Raw genomic sequence first — 25,026 nt, forward strand, 5'->3', positions numbered from 1 at the left:
GAAGTAAACATGGAGGATAAGAATAAGTGAGGGAAGCAGAGTAAGGAAACAGGGGTGAGGTAGGGTGAGAGAAAAATAGTGAAAATAAAACTAAAGGTGATAACAAAGTACATTTTGTAAACACACTTACCATATAATTAATGAAAACTTGTATCTGTGAAAGATAAAAGAAAAACACCTTATAATTACTTAAAAATATATAATAAAATAGAAGAAACAGGTCATGAGGTTTAAAAATCTACAAAAGTTTACTAAGAAATGAAGCAATAGTGAAGGATACAAAAACAGAAAGAAAGTAATGTAGAAAGAGAAAAAAGAAGGAAAAAGAAATAGAAAGAGAACAAATTCCTAAAGGTAAGTAAGATACTAAAAGAATGTAAGATATCAAAACAAAATCAGGAAAGATAAGAAAGTAAAAGGAAAATGAGTGAAAAGGAGAGGAGTCTGAATGAGAAACTATTAATAAAAAAGAGGAATAGAAGATGACTGAGAGTGAGTGAAGTGGAGTCACAGAGTGAAGGGATGAAAGGAATGAGGTTAATATAGAACGATGGATAAAACAGGAGTGAGAGAGTAAGTACACAGAAAAACAAAAGGAAGAACTAAGTGAACTACAGTACAATGAGTGCGAAAGAAAAAAAAAGGAGAAAAAGAAAGAGAGGGTAAGAAAACTAAATCAGTGGTACTGAGAGAATATGAAAAAGATAAAAAGTGGTGGAAGGAAGAGAGGAAATGCAGACAGTTCAAATTAGATTGAGAAGTTGTGAATGAAGTGCAGTAAAGAAACAGCGATGAAAAAAGAGTGTAAATTAGTAAAGAGAGGTAAATAAGGGTGAAAAAGGAAAATGAGTGTGAGACAATGTGAACACAATATAAATTACACAATGCAAACTACACAATAACTTCTACAATATGTTACATTATTTATTTTTGCTGTTCTCAGAATATATTGAATTTCACTTAAATTAGTGAGTTCAAAGTCTTCATCATATAACAGTGGGAAAGAAAAAACACAATCTAAAAGATTGTGTTTAAAATAACCCATTCAAACATACATCTCATATATGTACACTAATCTTTGATTCACTTACTTTTCCGTGAGGCCAAATAGAAGATAGTGAAAGTCCTTTTGGTGGAAAAAAAGTCTGCTGTGCTCTATAACTTCCATTTCATCGACTTCCTATGAAAAAAGATCTAAGAACATCATACCTTACACTTTCCTCACGGCCAATTTGTGTCAGATATATCAGTATTTTTTACTTTGAGATCCACTTAAAGTATCTACATGAGATAAATAATTTAAAATATTAGATTAACTAACTAACTAACTAACTTTTAGTATCTATTCCGACTTCAAAGGCCAATTCCCTTTACTAAAACTTTGGTTTTAAAAACACTAGATAAGAATTTGTAGAGTCATAAGGCAAACGTTGTTTATAAGTTAAATGAGAATCATTGCAGTAACTCCATCCTTTTTCAGATTTTAAGTAGCATGTATAATGTCCTGAGGTTGTCGAAGAACCGTCATGATAAATAATAGCTTCAGTTGTAAAGGTTCTTCCTGAAATTGATAACTGAGAAGCCACAACATTTTTGATAGAAGTTGTCAATTTAGTTCCATCAGGTCTACATCGTTGGAAAACTAAAATGATATACTGCCCATAACTTTGTATAAATAATGTGGACAGCATTGTACAGTTACATTGGGTACACACCATATTATGATCTGCTGCTTTAACTAGATTTTTAAATGACACTGATTTACAGTCAGGTAAAGTCAAATATATAAATCTTTCAGTGTCTATTCTAGTAGTACTTGATGAACTACACTTGTGGCAGTCATGCTGCCATTGATAAGAAAGGCTGAAAAGATTATCTACATCTACACCTTCATCTTCCAAAACACCAAACATATACATTAAAAATTCCTGACAATCCTGCTGAATGTTCTGTGAAAATTTATCTTGACCAGAACACATATCTAAAATATTTCGAATTTTTGTTACACTTTCTATTTCTGCTGTATCACTGCTACATTTCTCAAACACAGAATTCAATAAACCACACAATCTTTGATCCCGATTTTCAACAATCTGTTCTTGTAAACTTTTAAGAAAAAAAACAACATTAACCACTACATTAGCATAGCAGTTGACACCAGAACTATTTTCAAACTGAAATGCAACAACATTTTCTTCACAATTCTTTTTCTTCCTGTTTTCAATTACAGTTTTCTCTACTTTTTGTCTTTTTGCAACTACCTCACTGCAATTATCCTCATTTCTTCTTTTTCGGCCTACCACACGTTTTTCAAACAGAGGATATTGAGGCAAATGTGGAGCATATTCTCTTCTTAACCTATTGTATTCTTTAACACAATCTAGATCTTCACAAATTTTTGTCTCATCTCACTCAATCAAGTAAAATCCTGAAGTTCTGACTCGGGATAATGCCACATATGCCATACCCTCTTTAAACACAGATCTTCCAATGTTCACCAAAGCATTATCTACACTTAAACCTTGAGATTTATGAATTGTTACTGCATATGCCAAACAAACAGGAAACTGTTTTCGGCGAACATATAAGTCTTTTACAAGTAAAAATCTAGCAGAACAATGACATATTTGTTGTACTTGTTCAATGCCATCAAATTTCTATTTTTAAAAATTCAATTCCATCTCTATTTCTGTAATTCACAAAATCAACAACTTAACCCATTGCTCCATTTACCAGACCTCTTTCAACATTTAAATTCCTTCTCAAAATGATACGACAATTTAAACACACATTCAGAGTCTTTTCAAAACCAGCTGTTTTAGAAATACTTGTCTCTAATGAATCCAATTTAGTTTTCAAATTTTCAGACAAAACAATTGTTGCACCCATATGCTCTATTTTATCTATTGCTTCCAGTTTCACAATCTCTTCATTTTCTAACTCTAACATTTTGTTGTTGAAGATGGAACATTCTTGCAGAGTTGGCATCAAACATATCCCAGATTTCTTCTCAGTCATTTTTTTAAAAATATTCCTTGGAAGAATGTTTTCATTTGGATACAAATTTGAAATTAATCGACCATGTAAAGGTTTTTCCCAAGCTCGCTTACTTTTCCAATTCTTACATCTTGTAGAATATTTTTATAATCTTCATCCTTTGCCTGTCGCATATTTTGAAGCAGTTCAGCATATTTAAAATGTAACCATATATTAACGTTTCCAATGCTTCCAAGGGACTTCCTGGTATCTTCATGTGTGAGCATTTTAAACACTGGTTGTCCTTTTACTGGAGTCAACTGCAATAGATCTCCAAAAACAATAATGTGTTTTCCTCCAAATAACACATCATACTCTGTTCTAAGAATTTCTTGCATTCTCAAATGCACAAAAGCAAGCATTAGATTTGAGACCATGCTTACTTCATCAATGATAAGAAGTTTCATTTTCTTCAAGACTCTTGAAACTTCAGAACACGCATCTCCAGATAACTTGTTGTAATGCAATTTATTATCATGCTCAACTGGCAGCATCAGTAAATGATGTAGAGTAATCCCTTTAATATTATGTGCTGCCAGACCAGTTGTAGCAGTTACAACACAAGACAGCGGTGAATCAGTCCTTTTCTGCAGATAACTTGCAATGGCTTTAATTAAAAAACTTTTTCCTGTCCCCGCTTCTCCACTTATGTACAGTCGGACAGGGTCAAATGATGTACATGAGCACTCTTTTTTCTCATGTCTGAATCCATGTTCAATCTGCTCTCTGACTTCATCATATATCTTTTTCTGCTCAACGTTTAGTTGCTTTACCAAATCTTCTAAGTTAACTCCATCCTCTTGAGCTTGTTCCATAGCTCTTTCCTCCTCATCCATGGCAGTGGCAGCTTCATTTTGGATAATAGGTCCTCCTAGTGGATCCTGACACAATGAAGTAGAACTCTGACTATCTTGAGAACTGTCTCTAGCTATCTCTTCAGCAATTGTGGTTTCTTGCTCCATTTCGTCATTCAACATTTGCAGATAATTTAGAAAAATAGGACATTCTATGGTATCCTTAGTTGCATTAAAAGAGTCTTCATAACAGAGAAAATCTCCAAGTAGTTCCTCTTCTGTACGCCATGGCTTAAAGAGTTGCAAAAGAGCTAAATAGTAAAATTCTCTTTTGTCTGGAGCTTCACAACTCAATTTTTGATGATTAATCAAATGGCCTTTTTTCTGCTTCACTAGACATCCTTCATAGCCAATGACTGCATATTTTCCATTATTGATATCTTCTGTGATGTTCCTCTTATAACTGTAGTTTTGCAGAACTTCATACAAACAAGTGTTCTCAAGGTGAGTACTTCTATTTGGATAGTATGTATCCAACATATTTGTCTTCAAAATATCTGTACTGTTTGGTTCTTTCTCCGCCAAATATTCAATTTCTTGTACAGATTTCAAAACTCGGTTTCGTGTTGCAGCAAGACCTAGACTCACCCAAATAATTGTTCTTGATTTGGCATAGAGTCTTGCTGATGATAACCAATCAGAACATTCATATGCTCCAATTTCTCGATGCGACAACATCTTCAGACTGAAACTATATAATTTTTTGCTTAGACTCTTTTCATGTGAAATGACCTCCCACATTTCCTTCAGTTCTGTCTTTTCTTTTTTGGTGATGTAAGATGTCACATATCGAGCCACAGCAATAGAGTTGTCAGCAACGAACTGAATATCCATGTTAGCATTCCACATGGACAAAATCACTGGGTTGTAATCGTTGATGTACTTAGATTCTTCATTTCTATTCAAATTGTATGTATTTTTGGGAGATTTCCTCGTCACAGTATGTCGTAGAGATGACATCAAATTATTTACTTTTCCCTTAGAAATCACTGGTCGTGGAAATGCAAAACGACATTTCGTGTAGTACTTTTCCTTGTTTTTAAATTTTCGACGACAGTACTTTCCACAACGATGAGATTGAAAACGTAAAACTTGTTGCCTTAAACTGTTTTCTACAGTAGATTTTGGAACAGCACATGTTGAATACTCTTCAATGAAACTCATCACTGTTTCATCTGAATCTGATCCAAATTTGGGTGCATCTTTAATCCACAACAACATATGTATAAGAGGAGCACCTCTCGCTTGATATTCCTTCCTCCAAAAGAAATCCAAAACCTCTCCAAGGGGAGGATTTTTTTTGTTGGTAATAAAAGACATCATAGCTTCAAATCTATGATTAAAATATCTGCAAACATTCACTGGATCCAAAGAACACAGTTCTCCAGGTGTTTTCAATTCTATATTTGGTATGTTTCCAGTTGCCTCTCGTAGAAATTCAAGTAAGTCGTCCCATGCATACTCAGCACAGCTAAGAGTGAGGAACCATGTAGGAGTTCCTAAGTTTCTTAGCATACATTTCAATTCTCCATGACAACGGAACCAATACTCATTGGTTCCACGTTGACATGCCATGAGATTGATTAGCTGAGATTCCAAAATACTATCTTGCAGATTAACTTTCTCCATAAAGTCCCTTGCAGAAACATTTTGCAAATGAGCTCCACTTTTTAGTATATGATTAACTGCATAAGAAAGCCAGACAAATCACTTTCAAAAAGTAGATGAAACAAATATGGAATGCATTGACGAAACCTTGGATCTTCAGCATATAATCTTAGAGTCCGGTATTCAGCTGCAGGAATTTGAACTGGTCGATCATCATATCGTCCACCACGACCTGTTGGAAATAATTGTGGAAAACAACGAGCTTCCAAACTTTCTTCCCATACACTAATGGGACTTCCTTTTGCTGCTTTCATTTGAAACAAGTCAATTGCATTTCCCATTACTTCTTTGGAATGCAAAGGATGAACAGTATAATGTTCATATATTTCTTCACTTCTAGACACATCAACTTTTTCAATTTGACCAACTGAACAATCACTGTCTTCTTCTGTAGCTGTTTCCTCTGCTCCAACACTTACATCTTTGTAGTACTCATTGTTTTTGACCAAATACAACGTTGCCTTTTTGACTTTCCTAACATCCACTAAATCTTGCCAGATTTTCTTACTCTTTGTCGGAACCCCATTAACTAGAATACCTAGAGGATCCTCTTCTACTCTTTCTACACCAATTGTATCAATATTTTTCTTTACATCTAAAGGCAAATAAACAACTCTTCCCTTTAATCCTCTCTGTAAATCTGATGGAGGCAATTTCCCTGTCTTAGGCTCCATGCGAACAATAGCCTGAAAAGGATGGACACATTGAATCAAAATAGATTCATAAGTATTTAAATCCATCAATTCAGAAGGAATATCTATCAACTGAAGATTATCATGAACTGCTCTAGCAGGCATTCTATTTTTATTTAATTTTTTTAAACAATAATTACAAATACGCTGATCAAAACTCAAATCAAAAGAATTCTCCACCAACAAATAACTTACAAAATCCTTCCATTCACTATTATTTTCCAATTCACTTTTTGCATATAAATCAACTAACCTAGTCTGAATCTTATAATGAGTCCGTCAACAACACACACAAGTTAAATTAGGCCTTTCACTTGATTTACCTTAAACTTGGTAATTTCCTCGTCAAACTTTTCTATACTTGAAATCTGTCCATTATCTTCCACATTACCATCCATTACTATATCTATTTCTACACTGTCCTCTTTGTTCCCAAAATAACAAAACTCAATTTCTTCACAAATAGTCTTCACATCCACTTCAGATCCATGCAAAAGAGCACTGTTTAACTGTTTAAGCTTAAGTGCTGGACTTTTTGCATAATACAACTTTCTCACTAATTTCCTCACCTTATTATGATGCACTGCTAACATCCTAAAATGATGAAAAACACTCTGACATACTTTTCTAGAAAGACAAGCTAGTGAATGCCCATGCAAACCTGTGCTTTCTCTCACTCTGCAAGGATCTAACTTTGCAAGATCTTCATTTTTTGTTTGACATTTCTTCTTACTATATGTACATAAGAAATTTCGAAGCAAATCGATTGAATCCTGTCACACACTACAAATACTACTGCACTTCCATGTGTACACTGGACCCCTAGTACGTCTCCCTAAATCTTCATCAGCTAACACCTCTTCTGCATCTCTAGATACAAGTTTCTCTTTTTCCATCACACAACCATCTTTCACCTCATATGCTCGACCACTGGTGTCAACTGCATGCACCAAATCATTTTCCTGAAAGTAACTCTCCTCATTGAAAAACCGCTCAGAACTTGAACTATGCATCCATTCACCAGAAAATACTTCACAAAAATTACTCCGATTAATAATTCTTTTCCATCTACTGTTCGATTTGAAAACATCAATTGCCTTATTAAGTATCCTAATTCTATTGATTACTAAAATAAATAATTTTTTCTTAACTTCAAAAGCCCGATCAACAATCTTTTCTACACTTTTCTTTTTCTTGTAAAAAGCAGCTCTCAGTTTACTTTTCTTATCATTTTTTAGCAAATTTAAAACTACCCTATTGCGAAACATTCGCCTACGAATGTCCCTAAATTGATTTACCCTTCTATTGCTAACCATTCTCTTCTCTCCTGCTCCAATCGAGACATTTTTTATGGGCCTCTCCTTCCTTTTTAGATTTGCTGACTTTTTCTGAATATTCACATTAGCAATATCATTTCTTTTTCTACGACATATGTTGCGAAGAAAATACTTAATTGGCTTACCAGAAGCTTTTCTGGTGTTTTTTAAAGTAGTTGTTGTAGAGGATTCCATAAATTCTGTTGCTGATGTTCTCCTTTTACGTATGGTATTTTTGATAATTCTTTGCCTTGAAGGCATTTTTGCTTGCTTTTCAGAAGTTGATTTGAATCTGTTGTTCTGAAAAAAAAAACACATGAAAGACCACTATTAGCAAACAACAAAGTAATGTCAAAAAGCAAACAATATAAACAATAAATTGCAACATATTTAAGTTTATACAACAGCAACTCAGGGCCTTATTTATAAGGGCCTTGCACCACCAGTGCAACCCATATTAAAAGTGACATACCGGCGCCACAAGACAATCATAAATAAGACCCAAATAAAAATACCATTGATTGGCACCAAAAATCGTTTTTTGAATAACATTTAAAAAACACAGGGCAAAACCTATCTATAAGCAGTCAATATCACTTTTGAAACATCACTGTTTCCTAAAATACAAATCCTTTACCTTGCAAATGTTAATATCAAGCATTATCAAATAGCAGAGCACAAACCAGGAGCAAATAAACTCAGGGACTTATTTATGAAGGCCTTGCGCCACCAGTGCGTCACTTTCTTTCCATGTTTAAAGTGATGCACCGGCTGCACAAGGCAATCATAAATTAGACCTAAATATAAATACCATTGATTTGCCCCCAAAATCGTTTTTTGAATAACATTTTACCAACACAGCGCAGGTCCTATGTACAAGCATTCAATTTCACTCCTGAAACCTCACTGTTTCCCAAAAGACAATACCTCTATCTTGCATATTTTAATGTCAAGCATTTCCAAAAAACATACCACAAACCAATAGCAAAAAAACTCGGGGCCTTATTTTTGAAAGCCTTGCACCACCGGTGCGTCATTTTTTTTCCATGTTAAAAGTGACGCACCTGCGGCACAAGCCAATCATAAATATGAGCCAAATGTAAATACCATTGATTTGCCACTAAAATAGTTTTTGGAATAACATTTTATCAACACAGCGCAGGTCCTATGTACAAGCATTCAATTTTACTCCTGAAACCTCACTGTTTCACAAAAGACAATTCCTCTACTTACATATTTTAATATCAAGCATTTCCAAAAAACATACCACAAACCAACAGCAAAAAAACACAGGGCCTTATTTTTGAAAGCCTTGCGCCACCAGTGCGTCATTTTTTTCCCATGTTAAAAGTGACGCACCTGCGGCACAAGACAATCAAAAATAAGGTCCAAATGTAAATACCATTGATTTGCCCCCAAAATCGTTTTTTGAATAACATTTTACCAACACAGCTCAGGTCCTATGTACAAGCATTCAATTTCACTCCTGAAACCTCACTGTTTCACAAAAGACAAATCCTCTATCTTGCATATTTTAATATCAAGCATTTCCAAAAAACATGCCACAAACCAACAGCAAAGAAACTCAGGGCCTTATTTATGAAGGCCTTGCGCCAGAAGAGCGTCATTTATTTCCCATGTTTAAAGTGATGCACCGGCTGCACAAGGCAATCATAAATAAGGGCCAAATGAAAATACCATTGATTTGCCCCCAAAATCGTTTTTTGATTAACATTTAAGAAACACTGCGCAGAACCTATGTACAACCACTCAATATCAGTTTTGAAACATCACTGTGTCCCAAAATACAAATCCACTATCTTGCATATGTTCATAATAAGTATTATCAAAAAGCAAATAACAAATCAACAGCCAACAAACTCAGGGCCTTATTTATGAAGGCCTTGCACCACAAGAGCGTCACTTATTTCCCATGTATAAAGTGATGCACCAGTTGCACAAGGCAATCATAAAAAAGGGCCAAATGAAAATACCAATGAATTGCACCCAAAATCGTTTTTTGAATAACATTTAAGAAACACTGCACAGAACCTATGTACAACCACTCAATATCAGCTATGAAACATCACTGTGTCCCAAAATACCAATCCACTATCTTGCAAATGTTCATAATAAATATTATCAAAAAGCAAATAACAAATCAACAGCCAACAAACTCTGGGCCTTATTTATGAAGGTCTTGCGCCACAAGAGTGTCACTTATTTCCCATGTATAAAGTGATGCACCAGTTGCATAAGGCAATCATAAATAAGGGCCAAATGAAAATACCATTCATTTGCACCCAAAATCGTTTTTTGAATAACATTTCAAAAACACTGCGCAGAACCTATGTACAAGCACAGAATATCACTTTTGAAACGTCACTGTTTCCCAAAATACAAATCCTCTATCTTTCAAATGTTGATATCAAGCATTATCAAAAATCCAAAAACAAATCAACAGCAAACAAAGTCAGGGCCTTATTTATGAAGGCCTTGCGCCACCAGTGCGTCACTTATTACCCATGTTTAAAGTGATGCATCAGCTGCACAAGGCAATCATAAAAAAGGGCCAAATGAAAATAACAATCAATTGCACCCAAAAATCGTTTTTTTAATAACATTTAAGAAACACTGCGCAGAACCTATGTACAACCACTCAATATCAGCTTTGAAACATCACTGTGTCCCAAAATACAAATCCACTATCTTGCAAATGTTCATAATAAATATTATCAAAAAGCAAATAACAAATCAACAGCCAACAAACTCTGGGCCTTATTTATGAAGTTCTTGCGCCACAAGAGTGTCACTTATTTCCCATGTATAAAGTGATGCACCAGTTGCATAAGGCAATCATAAATAAGGGCCAAATGAAAATACCATTCATTTGCACCCAAAATCGTTTTTTGAATAACATTTAAAAAACACTGCGCAGAACCTATGTACAAGCACAGAATATCACTTTTGAAACGTCACTGTTTCCCAAAATACAAATCCTCTATCTTTCAAATGTTGATATCAAGCATTATCAAAAATCCAAAAACAAATCAACAGCAAACAAAGTTAGGGCCTTATTTATGAAGGCCTTGCGCCACCAGTGCGTCACTTATTACCCATGTTTGAAGTGATGCATCAGCTGCACAAGGCAATCATAAAAAAGGGCTAAATGAAAATACCAATCAATTGCACCCAAAAATCGTTTTTTGAATAACATTTAAGAAACACTGTGCAGAACCTATTTACAACCACTCAATATCAGCAAACGAAGTCAGGGCCTTATTTATGAAGGTCCTGCGCCACAAGAGTGTCACTTATTTCCCAAGTATAAAGTGATGCACCAGTTGCATAAGGCAATCATAAATAAGGGCCAAATGAAAATACCATTCATTTGCACCCAAAATCGTTTTTTGAATAACATTTAAGAAACACTGCGCAGAACCTATGTACAACCACTCAATATCAGTTTTGAAACATCACTGTGTCCCAAAATACAAATCCACTATCTTGCATATGTTCATAATAAGTATTATCAAAAAGCAAATAACAAATCAACAGCCAACAAACTCAGGGCCTTATTTATGAAGGCCTTGCGCCACAAGAGCGTCACTTATTTCCCATGTACAACGTGATGCACCAGTTGCACAAGGCAATCATAAAAAAGGGCCAAATGAAAATACCAATGAATTGCACCCACAATCGTTTTTTGAATAACATTTAAGAAACACTGCGCAGAACCTATGTACAACCACTCAATATCAGCTTTGAAAAATCACTGTGTCCCAAAATACAAATCCACTATCTTGCAAATGTTCATAATAAATATTATCAAAAAGCAAATAACAAATCATCAGCCAACAAACTCTGGGCCTTATTTATGAAGGTCTTGCGCCACAAGAGTGTCACTTATTTCCCATGTATAAAGTGATGCACCAGTTGCATAAGGCAATCATAAATAAGGGCCAAATGAAAATACCATTCATTTGCACCCAAAATCGTTTTTTGAATAACATTTTAAAAACACTGCGCAGAACCTATGTACAAGCACAGAATATCACTTTTGAAACGTCACTGTTTCCCAAAATACAAATCCTCTATCTTTCAAATGTTGATATCAAGCATTATCAAAAATCCCAAAAAAAATCAACAGCAAACAAAGTCAGGGCCTTATTTATGAAGGCCTTGCACCACCAGTGCGTCACTTATTACCCATGTTTAAAGTGATGCATCAGCTGCACAAGGCAATCATAAAAAAGGGCCAAATGAAAATACCAATCAATTGCACCCAAAAATCGTTTTTTGAATAACATTTAAGAAACACTGCGCAGAACCTATGTACAACCACTCAATATCAGCTTTGAAACATCACTGTGTCCCAAAATACAAATCCACTATCTTGCAAATGTTCATAATAAATATTATCAAAAAGCAAATAACAAATCAACAGCCAACAAACTCTGGGCCTTATTTATGAAGGTCTTGCGCCACAAGAGTGTCACTTATTTCCCATGTATAAAGTGATGCACCAGTTGCATAAGGCAATCATAAATAAGGGCCAAATGAAAATATCATTCATTTGCACCCAAAATCGTTTTTTTGAATAACATTTAAAAAACACTGCACAGAACCTATGTACAAGCACAGAATATCACTTTTGAAACGTCACTGTTTCCCAAAATACAAATCCTCTATCTTTCAAATGTTGATATCAAGCATCATCAAAAATCCAAAAACAAATCAACAGCAAACAAAGTCAGGGCCTTATTTATGAAGGCCTTGAGCCACCAGTGCGTCACTTATTACCCATGTTTAAAGTGATGCATCAGCTGCACAAGACAATCATAAAAAAGGGCCAAATGAAAATACCAATCAATTGCACCCAAAAATCGTTTTTTGAATAACATTTAAGAAACACTGCGCAGAACCTATGTACAACCACTCAATATCAGCAAACAAAGTCAGGGCCTTATTTATGAAGGTCTTGCGCCACAAGAGTGTCACTTATTTCCCATGTATAAAGTGATGCACCAGTTGCATAAAGCAATCATAAATAAGGGCCAAATGAAAATACCATTCATTTGCAGCCAAAATCGTTTTTTGAATAACATTAAAAAACACTGCGCAGATCCTATGTACAAGCACAGAATATCACCTTTGAAACGTCACTGTTTCCCAAAATACAAATCCTCTATCTTTCAAATGTTGATATCAAGCATTATCAAAAATCCAAAAACAAATCAACAGCAAACAAAGTCAGGGCCTTATTTATGAAGGCCGTGCGCCACCAGTGCGTCACTTATTACCCATGTTTAAAGTGATGCATCAGCTGCACAAGGCAATCATAAAAAAGGGCCAAATGAAAATACCAATCAATTGCACCCAAAAATCGTTTTTTGAATAACATTTAAGAAACACTGCGCAGAACCTATGTACAACCACTCAATATCAGCTTTGAAACATCACTGTGTCCCAAAATACAAATCCACTATCTTGCATATGTTCATAATAAGTATTATCAAAAAGCAAATAACAAATCAACAGCCAACAAACTCAGGGCCTTATTTATGAAGGCCTTGCGCCACAAGAGCGTCACTTATTTCCCATGTACAAAGTGATGCACCAGTTGCACAAGTCAATCATAAAAAAGGGCCAACTGAAAATACCATTCATTTGCACCCAAAATCGTTTTTTGTATAACATTTTAGAAACACAACACAGGACTTATATACTAGCATACAATTTGACTTCTGAAACATAACTATCTGCTTCCAAATATTCTCCATAGAGCAAACAAGTCTCTATCTAAATTAAATAAATCATTACTTACCTTTACAAATGCTTTGGGAGATTGAAAACAGTGTCAGACACACACACCAAGTTTTCTTTAGCAGAGCAAAAAGTGTGCACTCAATACACTGAAACCAAGACTGGCATAGAAAATCTCTAACTTTGTACTTATATGCCTTAATTCAACCAATCAAAAGTCTTCCCTCACTATTTTCAAACCAACACCCTTCCCCCTCTCAGATCTTTCTATCTGTTACCATAGCAGCTCCCTCCTAACTGAACTCTCAGGTTCAAAAGTTTATTGTACAATGTTGCAAATTAACTCAGCAAGGATGTTTGACCTCTCAATACACCAGCTTGTCCGGGGTATTTTTGCTTTTAGTGACTTTTTTTTAACCATTCAAATTGCTTCTTTCACACAACACAACCATGCACCCTAACTTTCAGTTTTCAACTATCTGAATCCACCAATCATTGCTTGTGATTCAAGAGCAGTGAAACTCCACAATTATTTTTTTGTAAACTCCTACTGTTCCAACTGCCATTTCATTCCTACACTTCATCTGGCTGCACCAGAACCTTCTCTCACCATGTATTCTGTATGGATTATTGGACATAGCTACATCCACTGGGCTCAAAGGTATGCAGCAAGCAGAAATTATCACAACCTTGATTTATCAAATCTGGAAATCAAGTGGATTGGCCAGAGAGGATTGAGATGTCATCAATTGATACCCTTGGTGAAAACCTTTTTGCATCTGCCAAGCCCTGACCTCTTAATAGTGCACTGTGGTGGAAATGATTTGGGCACTATGACTGGGGTTGGTCTGGAAATGCTCTCTTAAAGGACACCTTTGATCAATTGATGACACTTTTTCCACAAACTGCCTTGGTATATTCAAATATATGCCAAAGACATAAATGGAACTGGTCCAACCAATTTTGTCCACAATTTGGGAAAGCACGGAAACATGTGAATAAATCTGTTTCTGCTTACATGAGAGACTGTGGAATGGGTTCAATATACAATAACAACTTGCGTTACAACATGCAAGACATCTACAGAGTAGATGGTGTGCACTTCTCAGATGAGGGAAATAGAATATTCCTCCTGAATTTAAGACTGTGCATTGGAACCTACTTGTAGGTACCTAACTCAACCACAGAACCCAAAAGCTCTTTTCAGAGCTACCCTACCTATGATCATTCAAAACGTTTATCTTTTTCTAACTTTTTTCACTATTTTTCACCAAAGTACGCTTTCCGGTACGCTTACCGGTGCGTGTACCGGGCGCTTCCCCCGCGGAAAATAAATATATATATTTTTTTTGAACCTTTATGAGCCTCCTAAGCCCCCCTCAGAAAACCTAGAGGGTCAAGAAGTCTCTACTGTGCCCCCTTCTAGCCATACCGAGCATTGTTTGCCCTCCATCTTGTGTCTCGATTGTACCGTAACACAAAATGGAGGACTTCCGTTACGCTGCCGGTGCGCGTACCGGAGCGCGCACCTGTAGGTGCTCCATAAAAAAAGGTGGGAAAGTAATTTTCAGAAAAACCACTGGAGACACTTTCATCAAATATAGAATAAGCCTTACTACATAGCAGTCCCTACCATTTGCCCAAATTTGGTGGAATTCCATTGAGACATTTAGGCTACAGGCCTGTCTAAATATCCTGAGGTAAATAACATGACAAAAACACATATGAAATGTTAGAATTTACAACCAATTAAAAAGTTTCTTTCATTTTCTACGATTATTTCCTGACATTTGATTGGTTATGTACAAAAATATATATAAAAGAAGAGAGGGAAACACAGCCATTTTGACTACTGCTTCCAGAAGTACATTTGAAAACAAATAACACTGACAACTTCAACTGATTTCTCCAAGGTAAGTTGTTATTTTGGAAAGTGAATTATGTTGTGCACTTTAAGTTAATTTGAGAAAAAATATTCTGTTAGTTATATGCTATCCCTCTGTAATAGTTATAGATTGGGATAGACTTCTCTGTAATAGTTATGGATTGAGTTAGGCTTCTCTGGTATAATTATGAATTTACTTAGGCTTAATCACATGCACTTTTTAATAACTCGACTTCCTGCCTGAAACCATACACTGCCCAAAAATTACTTGACTGTTAAAAACTCAAAAGTACCTGTCTAAACTTAAACCCAACAGTACCCTAACTCTACTAATATAGTTAATTTTTATGCAATTTTCAGAAAGAAAATGGAAGGAGAAAAACAAGCAAATGTTACTTCTATCAAAGTAAAGGTGGAAAATCCAGAAGAGCAAAAAGATAAAGTTGATTTCATAGATGACTCTTTGGATCAACAGTTTATAGAATGTTTGGAACAAATGGAATCATGTACTTATAATTATGAGGAAATACCGGACAATATTATGTTACAAGTTTTATTAAATTATGAAAAAGAATCAGAGGAATACATTTATATTTAATAATTTTAAATTGTTTGAGACAATATTCATTTTTATATGTAATTCATGAAGTATTACCAAAATAATTATATTATAAAATGAGACTTATAGTATACTGTGAAACTTTTTTTCTGTTACATAGTAAGTTTACTCATAGTTACTACCTTTCTCCCACTATATTATCTCCTATGTATATTTTACACCTCTTTTTCATCATAAGGGATCAGGATAGACTACCCATGATCCCCTAGAAATTCTCAGGGAGTGCTTAAAAGATCTGTTTCTGCTTTCCTGACAGACTATGTTATGGAGTCCATATACCACAAAAACTTCAATAACAACATGCAAGATATCTACGGAGGAGATAGTGTACATTAAATTTAAGTCTCTGTATTGGTACCTACATGTAGGTACTTACTTAAAATAAAAAAAAAATTAAAAAAAAATTAAAAAACAAACAAATTTTGAAAGTGATTTTTTTCCAATAGTACGCTCCCCGGTGTGCTCCCCGGTGCGCGTACCGGGCGCTTCCCCCGTGAAAATCGGAAAAAAAAAATATTTGACACCCCGCGGGGCCCTTTAATGGCCCCCACATCAAACCTAGGGGGACAGGGGGTGTCTACTCTGCCCCCTTATGGTCTTTTACCCCTTTGTTTTGGCCACCTCTCATGTCTCGATCCTACCGAGACACAAGATGGCGGCCGCTCCGGACTGTTTAGAATGTTTACAGACAACCGACAGCCAATCAGCTTTCCGTGCGCAAGTCGCGTGGCGCACCCGGTGCGCGTACCGGGGCGCGCTTACAGATATATATATTTTTTTGAACCTACATTACTCAAAATCCACTGGAGCACATATCTCGAGACATAGCAAAGGCACATCGGGCTACCAGTCCCTACAATTTTGCCAAGTTTGGTGTAAATCCATTCAGCCGTTCGGGCTAAAAGTGAAATCGACCGCCCTATGGAAATTAACATGGGGAAAACGCGTTTTGGGACCCCCCTTTTATCTCGGCCCCCGCTTGACGAATCCCCCCCCAAACTTTCAGGGAAGGACCGGGGCGCCGCGAGGCCATTTTGAGGAAAGTTTCAGGCAGATTCGTCAACCGAAGCCAAAGTTATTCCAAATAGAATTTTGAGATTTAACATTGAAAAAAATCCTAACTATAACTACCTACTGGCGACCGCCAGTAGGTAAAATATATATATATATATATATATATATATATATATATATATATTCACTGAAAAAACCATAGGTTTCACATCAGTTATAGTTAGCTGGAAACTTTACTGACATAAAACCATTGAAATTCCCACGTTATAGTTAGTTGGACTCACTATAACTTGCGCACCTGCAATGCACTGCTGATGACGTCACATATTCATCACTCATGACATGGTCAGTGACATCACTCATGACATCACTGATGACACCATCTAGTGAATATATGTCTTTCTGAAAAATAAATATGTTTTATATATGTATATGTAAAAGTCAATGGAAGAATAAATGTTTAAATAAGTGTCTAAATGGATGTTTTAAAAACAAAATTGATTGGTTAACTGGCTTATTAAGAGTATCTTAGTGAATACATATATTAGTGAGAAATGTTTAAATATTTAAATATATGTATTAGTGTTTCACTTTGTGTATAAGTGGCTGCATCGGTTTGTGAGTAGCTACATGTGTGTGTATATGAGTTATTAGATGTTGTTTTTAGTATCAGTATGAGTGTCTGTATGGTTTGGTGGGGGTATGACTTAGCACATAGATGCATCAATGACTGACCCTCTGTTTGTATGTGTTTTGAAGACAGCATATGTGCAGGACTGTATGGGTGGATGAGTGTGTATATGTGTGTCTTAGTGAGTGAATGCCTGCCTCACTGGTGTCTTTATGAGTAACTACATATGTTTTAATGTAGTATATGTGAGTATTGATGTATATAAGTGAGTATATGTGAGAGTGAGAGATTGAAAGAGTTCCTGTTTAAATAAGTATGAGTTTCTATAACTGATTGTTTAAGAGAGTAAGTATGTGTAAGTTCCCTTAGAAGTAAGGTGGTAGTGTGTGAATAGCTGTATATGCAAATAAATGGATGTTCAAAAGTTTATTTGCATGTGTGAGTATGTGTGTGAGTAACTTTTGGATGACTGCCGGTGTGTAACAGGATGTATAGGTGTTTCACTACATATGATGAGTGAATATATGTATGAGTGACTATATAGAACTGTTGGTGAATGAGTGGATGTGTATATAGATGGTGGTATTACTGAATTGGTTGTTGTAACTGGTATGGGTATCTCCATTTTTTTGAAAATGTTATTTTCTATTTTTGAACATGTGTTTCAAGGGTTACATTACACTGAAAGGAGGTCTGTCACTCTTTCCCAAGGATGGTGTCATGAGTGATGTCATGAGTGATGTCACTGACCATGTCATGAGTGATGTAATATGTGACGTCATCAGCAGTGCATTGCAGGCGCGCAAGTTATAGTGAGTCCAACTAACTATAACTTTGGAATTTCAATGGTTTTATGTCAGTAAAATTTCAGCTAACTATAACTGGTTTGAAACCTAAGGTTTTTTCAGTGAATTTAATAGGTTTTTTAAATGCTAATACCTGACTATAACTGGTGTGAAACCTATGGTTTTTTCAGTGAATTTCATAGGTTTTTTAAATGCTAATTCCTAACTATAACTGGTGTGAAACCTGTGGTTTTTTCAGTGAATTTCATAGGTTTTTAAATGCTAATTCCTAACTATATATAGGGCATCAAACCTATGTTTTTTTCAGTGAATTTCAAAGGTTTTTTAATAGCAAATTTCTATAGGTATGAAATGTAATATTTTTTATAATGAATCCTATATTGTATATTTATGTAATACTTTTTTTAATGTATATTGTTCTTGTTTTTTTTTTTGCCCTGGAGCGCTCCCTGTGCGCGTCCCGGTGAGCGCACCGGTAAGCGCAGTCTTGCCGCACGCCCCGGGGCTCGTACCGGTGAGCGTCCCGTTAGCTCTATTGCCGCAAACGAAAACATCATCGTGACGTATCGCGTAGCCGCGTCCGCGTGATACGCACGGCGTAAGCGAACCCAGAAGCACTCGAGCGCATACGATCGCGCTACTTAACCATCCGACGCGCTTACGTGACGCGCCCGTGGGATTAAAAAAGGTGAATGCTCCCAAAGTAGAATGCAAAATCTGCCAAACTGTGCTTTCCCGAGGAGACCCAAAAAAGGAAGTACAGTTTTGGCAATTCGACAATGATTCGCCACGTCCAACGCAGGCACCCCCAGAACTATACTCGGGAGAGTGTCCGAGACCTGGCACGTAATCCCCCAAGGGATGGTGCCTCAAAATCTACAGGAGGAGCCACAACATCAGGGAGATGACGTGCAGCGGAATTGGAGATTATTCCGAACATTCAACCTGTTTTTAGTGACATTACTATAAAGTGCAAGCAATGCGATGAAATGCTTTGCTATGGTGAGCAGAGCATCAAGCTCATTGCACGCAAGAGGCAAGAACACCGCTGCCTTCCCCAGCCCTCATTTTTCCTCTTTTTTTTGTTCCTGTTGAGCAGTTTTGCATTCCCTGTTTTTGTTTTTGTTCTGAAAAAAAACATAAAAAAGAAGAAAACAACAGTTCATTTTAGAACTACCTCCAGTTCTCAAAAAAGAGCTATATTCTCATCAAATTCAAAATGAGTAACTGAAGTGGAGTGCAGTGAGAGAGGAGAGGAAAGGAAAATGAGTGAGAAAGCAAAGAAAGGGATGAGAGGGGAAGGGAAGTGAAGTAGGGGGACTGAAAGAAGGTGAGTGTGGGGAACGAGAGTGAGGAGAAGGAGAGTGAACATGGGGAATGTGGATAAGTGAAGAAAATGTAGTAAAAGAACGGTGGTGTGGAAGGGTAAGGAAAGACTGACGCAAGCCCTTTCACATTATACCTGCGCCAGGTGTAATGTATGCAAAGGGGGCGTATTGACGCAAGAAAGGGTCGTAGAAGTGACGCAGTGAAATCTATGAGATTTTACTGCGTCACTTTTAGGACACTGTTGCGTCAAAATCTTGCGCCTGCCGCACAGCAGGCGTAAGACTGGCGCAGGCCCTTTCACATGGGGCTGTCCCCATGTGAAAGGATGCATTGCTGGAGTTGCATCACTTTTGTGGCACACTCCAGCAATGCATCACTACCTCTAAGCACTTTAATTTATTATTTTACTGTTTCACTGGATTTTCACCATGGTACGCTCCCCGGTACGCTCCCCGGTGTGCATACCGGGCGCTACCCCCGCGCTAATCGAAAAATTTTTTTTTTTGCCCTGCGGGGCCCTTTTATGGCCCCCACATCAAACCTAGGGCATCAGAGGGGGTCTACCCTGCCCCCTTTTGGACATTTCCCCCTTTGTTTTTGTCACCTCTTGTGTCTCGATCCTACTGAGACACAAGATGGCAGCCGCTCAGCCAATCAGCTTTCTGCTCGCGAACTCGGATGATGTCATCAGTGATGTCATTTGAGATGTCATCAGTGATGTCATCGGTGATGTCACTGACCATGTCATGAATGATGTAATATGTGACATCATCAGCAGTGAATTGCGGGCGCGCGAGTTATAGTGAGTCCAACTAACTATAACGTAGGAATTTCAATGGTTTTGTATGAGTAAAATGTCCAGCTAACTATAACTGGTGTAAAACCTATGGTTTTTCAGTGAATTTCAATGGTTTTTTAAATGCTAATTCCTAACTATAACCATTGTGAAACCTCCGTTTTTTTTAGTGAATTTGGAACGTTTTTTAAAAGCTAATTCCTAACTATAACGTTTGTGAAACCTATGGTTTTTTCAGTGAATTTCATAGTTTTTTTAAAAGCTAATTCATTTGTATATCGACTTTGTAACCTATGATTATTTTTTTTGTTAGCTGTTTTTTACACCAATTTATTATATATATTTTTTTTTAAAAACATTTGTTAAATGTATATATATTTTTTAACATTTTGTCCCGGTGCGCTCACAGTGCGCGTACCAGAGAGCGCACCCCTTAAGCGCACCCAGCGATTTTCTTTTCTTTTTTAAACGTTTTTTTGCCTGTCAGGGTCCTACTAGGCCCCCCTCAAAAACCTAGGGGGTCAGAGGGTGTCTATTCTGCCCCTTTTTAAATATTTCCCCATTTATTTTTCACCTCTTGTGTTTCTGTTCTTCAGAGTCACAAGATGGCAGACTATGCAGATCATTTAGAATGTTTACAGACACTCAAGAGCCAATTAGCTTTTGAAATTTACAACCAATTAAAATGTTTCTTTGGTTTTGAATTTTGTGTGTGATGAAGTTTCATTGATTTTCTACTAATGAAATGGTTCTCTAATGAGAGGGGAACACAGCCATTTTGTGATAGTACTCTTTGAGGTACATTTGTGAGGAATTGCTGGTGTTGAATTTCTGGTGTGAAATTTACACAGTATTATCTCTTCTACTGCTTTCTAAAAGGTGAGTTGTTAATTTGTAAGGAGTATTTAATAATTGATAAAGCTCGTTTAATAGTATCTATTACTAAAAACGATAAATTAAAGTGTTTTTTTTCTACTATTTACAGCAAGAAATTTAAAAAGAATATGGATGTCAATGAGGAAACCGTTAATATTAATTTTGACATTTCTGCAACCATTGTTGAGAATACTTTGATTGAGGTGTCAAATGATCCTATTCATAACACTATTCAAGAAGAAGACCTTGTTTTGAGAGAAGATGAAATGGAGGATTTTAATGATGAGACTTTGGATGTTGAATTAATGGAATGTTTGGACTATGTTGAGTTCCAGGAGTCATCTATGAAGAGTTCTGATGAGGAGATTCCTGATCAATTAATGCTAGAAGCACTTCTAAGTTATGAAAATTCTGAAGCATAAATTTATATTAATAAATTATAAATAGTTTGAGACATTTTTCTGTTATTTTACTTGAAATGTATGAGATAGTAGTGAAATGATTGTGGTATAAAGTGAGACTTACAGTATAGAGTGCAACATTTCTGTATTACATAGTTAGTTTACTCACAGTTCCTTCCCTTCTCTCACTATATTTTCTCCAATGTGCATTTCACATCTCTTTTTCATTTCATGCCTTCTTTCTCTCACTATTTCTCTCTAAAGTACACTATCGCCGCCATTTTTTGAATTTTTAGAAGACAGTCAAATGTAATGCTTCACGTCCAGAGGAGGCACCCCTAGAACTATGCCTGTTTTTAATAAGGCTTCCATCAAATACAAAAAATCTAGGTAGATGTGTCACTTTGTAAAGCCCTGTGCCACATTATATATGCGTCAGGTCTAATGTATGCAAAGGGGGCGTATTGACGCAAAGAAGGGTTGTACAAATGATGCAGTGAAATCTATGAGATTTCACTGCGTCACTTTTAGGACACTGTTGTGTCTTTATTTTGCACCTACCTCACAGTAGGCCCTTTCAGTTAGGGCTTGCCCCATGTGAAAGGATGCATTGCTGGAAAATATTTTTTTTAATGGCATAAATTGAGATAGAATATACAAAAAAAGAGAGACATATTTACAAGCTGCGTGCGCAATCTTTGATATAGTTGTGTGTTTATAAGGTAGACTTCTTTATAAAAAAAATGTTATGCTTAGATTCAATGCTGGTTTAGAAATTGTGTAACAGATTCATTGGAGTTGTAAATATGCTAATTTTTATGAAGCACATTGTGCAACCTGTAGCATGGGTAGAAGGAGTGAATATCTAGAGAGGGATAGGAATAGCAGATAGAAAAACATATGAAATGGTGGGGAGATGCATAAACACACAGCTATGTTATAGATTGTGCACGCAGCTTGTAAATATGCAGGCAGACAAAGCAATCTTTGACATAGCTGTGTGTTTATAAGGTAGACTCTCACAGTGATAAGTTCTCTCACAGCATTTCATATTCTTGTCTGAGTGCATATTCACAAGCTGTGTGCACAATCTTTGACACAGCTGTGTATTTATAAGGTACACTCTCACAATGTTATCATCTCTCACATTACATAAGGTTAGGTCATGAGCTTGCCCCATGTGAAAGGATGCATTGCTGGAAATTATTTTTTTTACTACAATTTTTACACTGTTTTTTCCTGTGGTGCGCTTGAGGGCCTCATTTATGAGACCATGCGTCACTTTTACGCCGCTGGTGCGTCCCTTTTTGTGACACAGCAGTGGTGTAAAAATTGCACCTTGTTGAGTTATATTTACAAAGTGACGCATCTAGGTAGATGCGTCACTTTGTAAATCCCTGTGCCACATTATATGTGCGTCAGGTGTAATGTATGCAAAGGGGGCGTATTGACGCAAAGAAGGGTTGTACAAATGATGCAGTGAAATCTATGAGATTTCACTGTGTCACTTTTAGGACGCTGTTGTGTCAAAATTTTGCACCTGTCTCACAGTAGGTGTAAGACTGACGCAGGCCTTTTCAGTTAGGTATTCTACATCAAACTTACCTTATAAGTAATATCAACTTAGTTTTATATTTTCCTTTAAATTTATATCTGTGAAAGATAAAACAAAATAAGTTACAATATTTATAATATATATTTTACAATACAAGAGACAAAGTAGGAGATTAACAAGGGTAAGTTAGGGTGAGTGAAGAGCAGGGAGGTTGATAAAAAGGGAAAATAAAGAGAGGAAAAAAGCAAGTAGGCTTGAGACAAACAAAGTGAAGGACTGAGAATATAGAGCTAGTGAAGGAAAGAGTGACACAAAGGAACTGAGTAAGAGAGCAAAGAAAGGTAAGGAAAGGAGTGTGGGTTATTTTTATGGAGTAAGCATGACGGAAGAGGAGTGAGAGAGTGAGAGGATCCAGAGACTGAAGCTAAGAGACAGGCTGTGAGGGAAAAGGAGTGAGGATGTGAGAGGATAGAGGAAGTGAGAAAATAAGTGAGTAAAGTGTAAAAAGGTGAATGAGAGAAGGAGAATTATTGAGGTAATAAAGAAAGGAAACAAAGGAAAGGGAAGGAAGTAGAGTGACTGACAGCTGGAAATTGGTGGCTGGGAGAGAGGTAATGAGCAGTGAAGACATGGTTAATGAGAATAAGTGTGGAAAATGAAATAAGGGAAGGGAGGTGAGGGAGAGTCGAAAAAGGCCAGTGAGGTTGAGTTAAAAAGAGTGATAGAGGGTGGAAATAGGTAAGTGAGCATAAGAGAATGGAAAAATAATAATAGAAAATACAAAATCATTTCAACAACAAGTTAAATGGTTTATTTTTGCTGTTCTCAGAATATATTCAATTTCACTTAAAACAGTGACTTCAAAAGTACTCATCATATAACAGAGGGCAAAAAAAACACAATCAAAATGATTGTGTTTAAAAAACCCATTGAATAATTACTTAAATAATGTAAATTTTTAAAAACCATATCTAAACTCACTTTTGATCCATCCACTTTTCCACGAGGCCAAATAGTATATGGAAAGTCCTTTTCTATGTAAATTAGTCCACTGTTTTCGTAATATCTCATTTACCCAATTTTCTGAAAGAAAAGCTCCAAAATCTTCCACGTTATGAACCAAGAGTTTTACTTCCATCTCTAGCTTACATTTAATAAATAATTCCTATAATACTCACAGCACACTTTATATAATAAACATATACTATCTCTATGAGAACTACATGTTTTTTATTACCTTCATCACTCTCATTCAGAAAGTAAAATAAGCATACTAAGTTATATTTACTGCTGCAATCTTCATAGCCAATTACCTTCTCTAAAATTTTGGTTGTAAGAACACTAGGTAAGAATTTAGTAAGTGAGAAGGCAAACGTTGTTTGAAAGTCAATTGAGTATCATTACAGAGCTTCCAACCTTTTTCACATTTTAAATAAGCTGTGTAATGTCCTGATGTTGTTGAAGGACCATCCTGGTAAATAATTCCTGCAGTTGTAAAGGTTCTTCCTGAAATTGATAATTGAGAAGCCACATCATTTTTAATTAATGTTGTCAATTTAGGCCCATCAGGTCTACAGCGTTGGAACATTAAAATAACATACTGTCCATATCTTATTAAAAATAAAGTTGATAGCATTTCAGATTTACATTGACTACAAACCATGTTTTGATTTACTGCTCTAACTAGATTATTAAAAGACACTGATTTGCAGTCTGGTAAAGTCAAATATATAAATCTTTCAGTGTGTACTGTAGAACTACTTGAAAAGGAGCAATTGTCAC

The sequence above is a fragment of the Lissotriton vulgaris genome, chromosome 4_1 (genome assembly GCF_964263255.1).
Source record: "Lissotriton vulgaris chromosome 4_1, aLisVul1.2, whole genome shotgun sequence".
NCBI lineage: Eukaryota > Metazoa > Chordata > Amphibia > Caudata > Salamandridae > Lissotriton > Lissotriton vulgaris.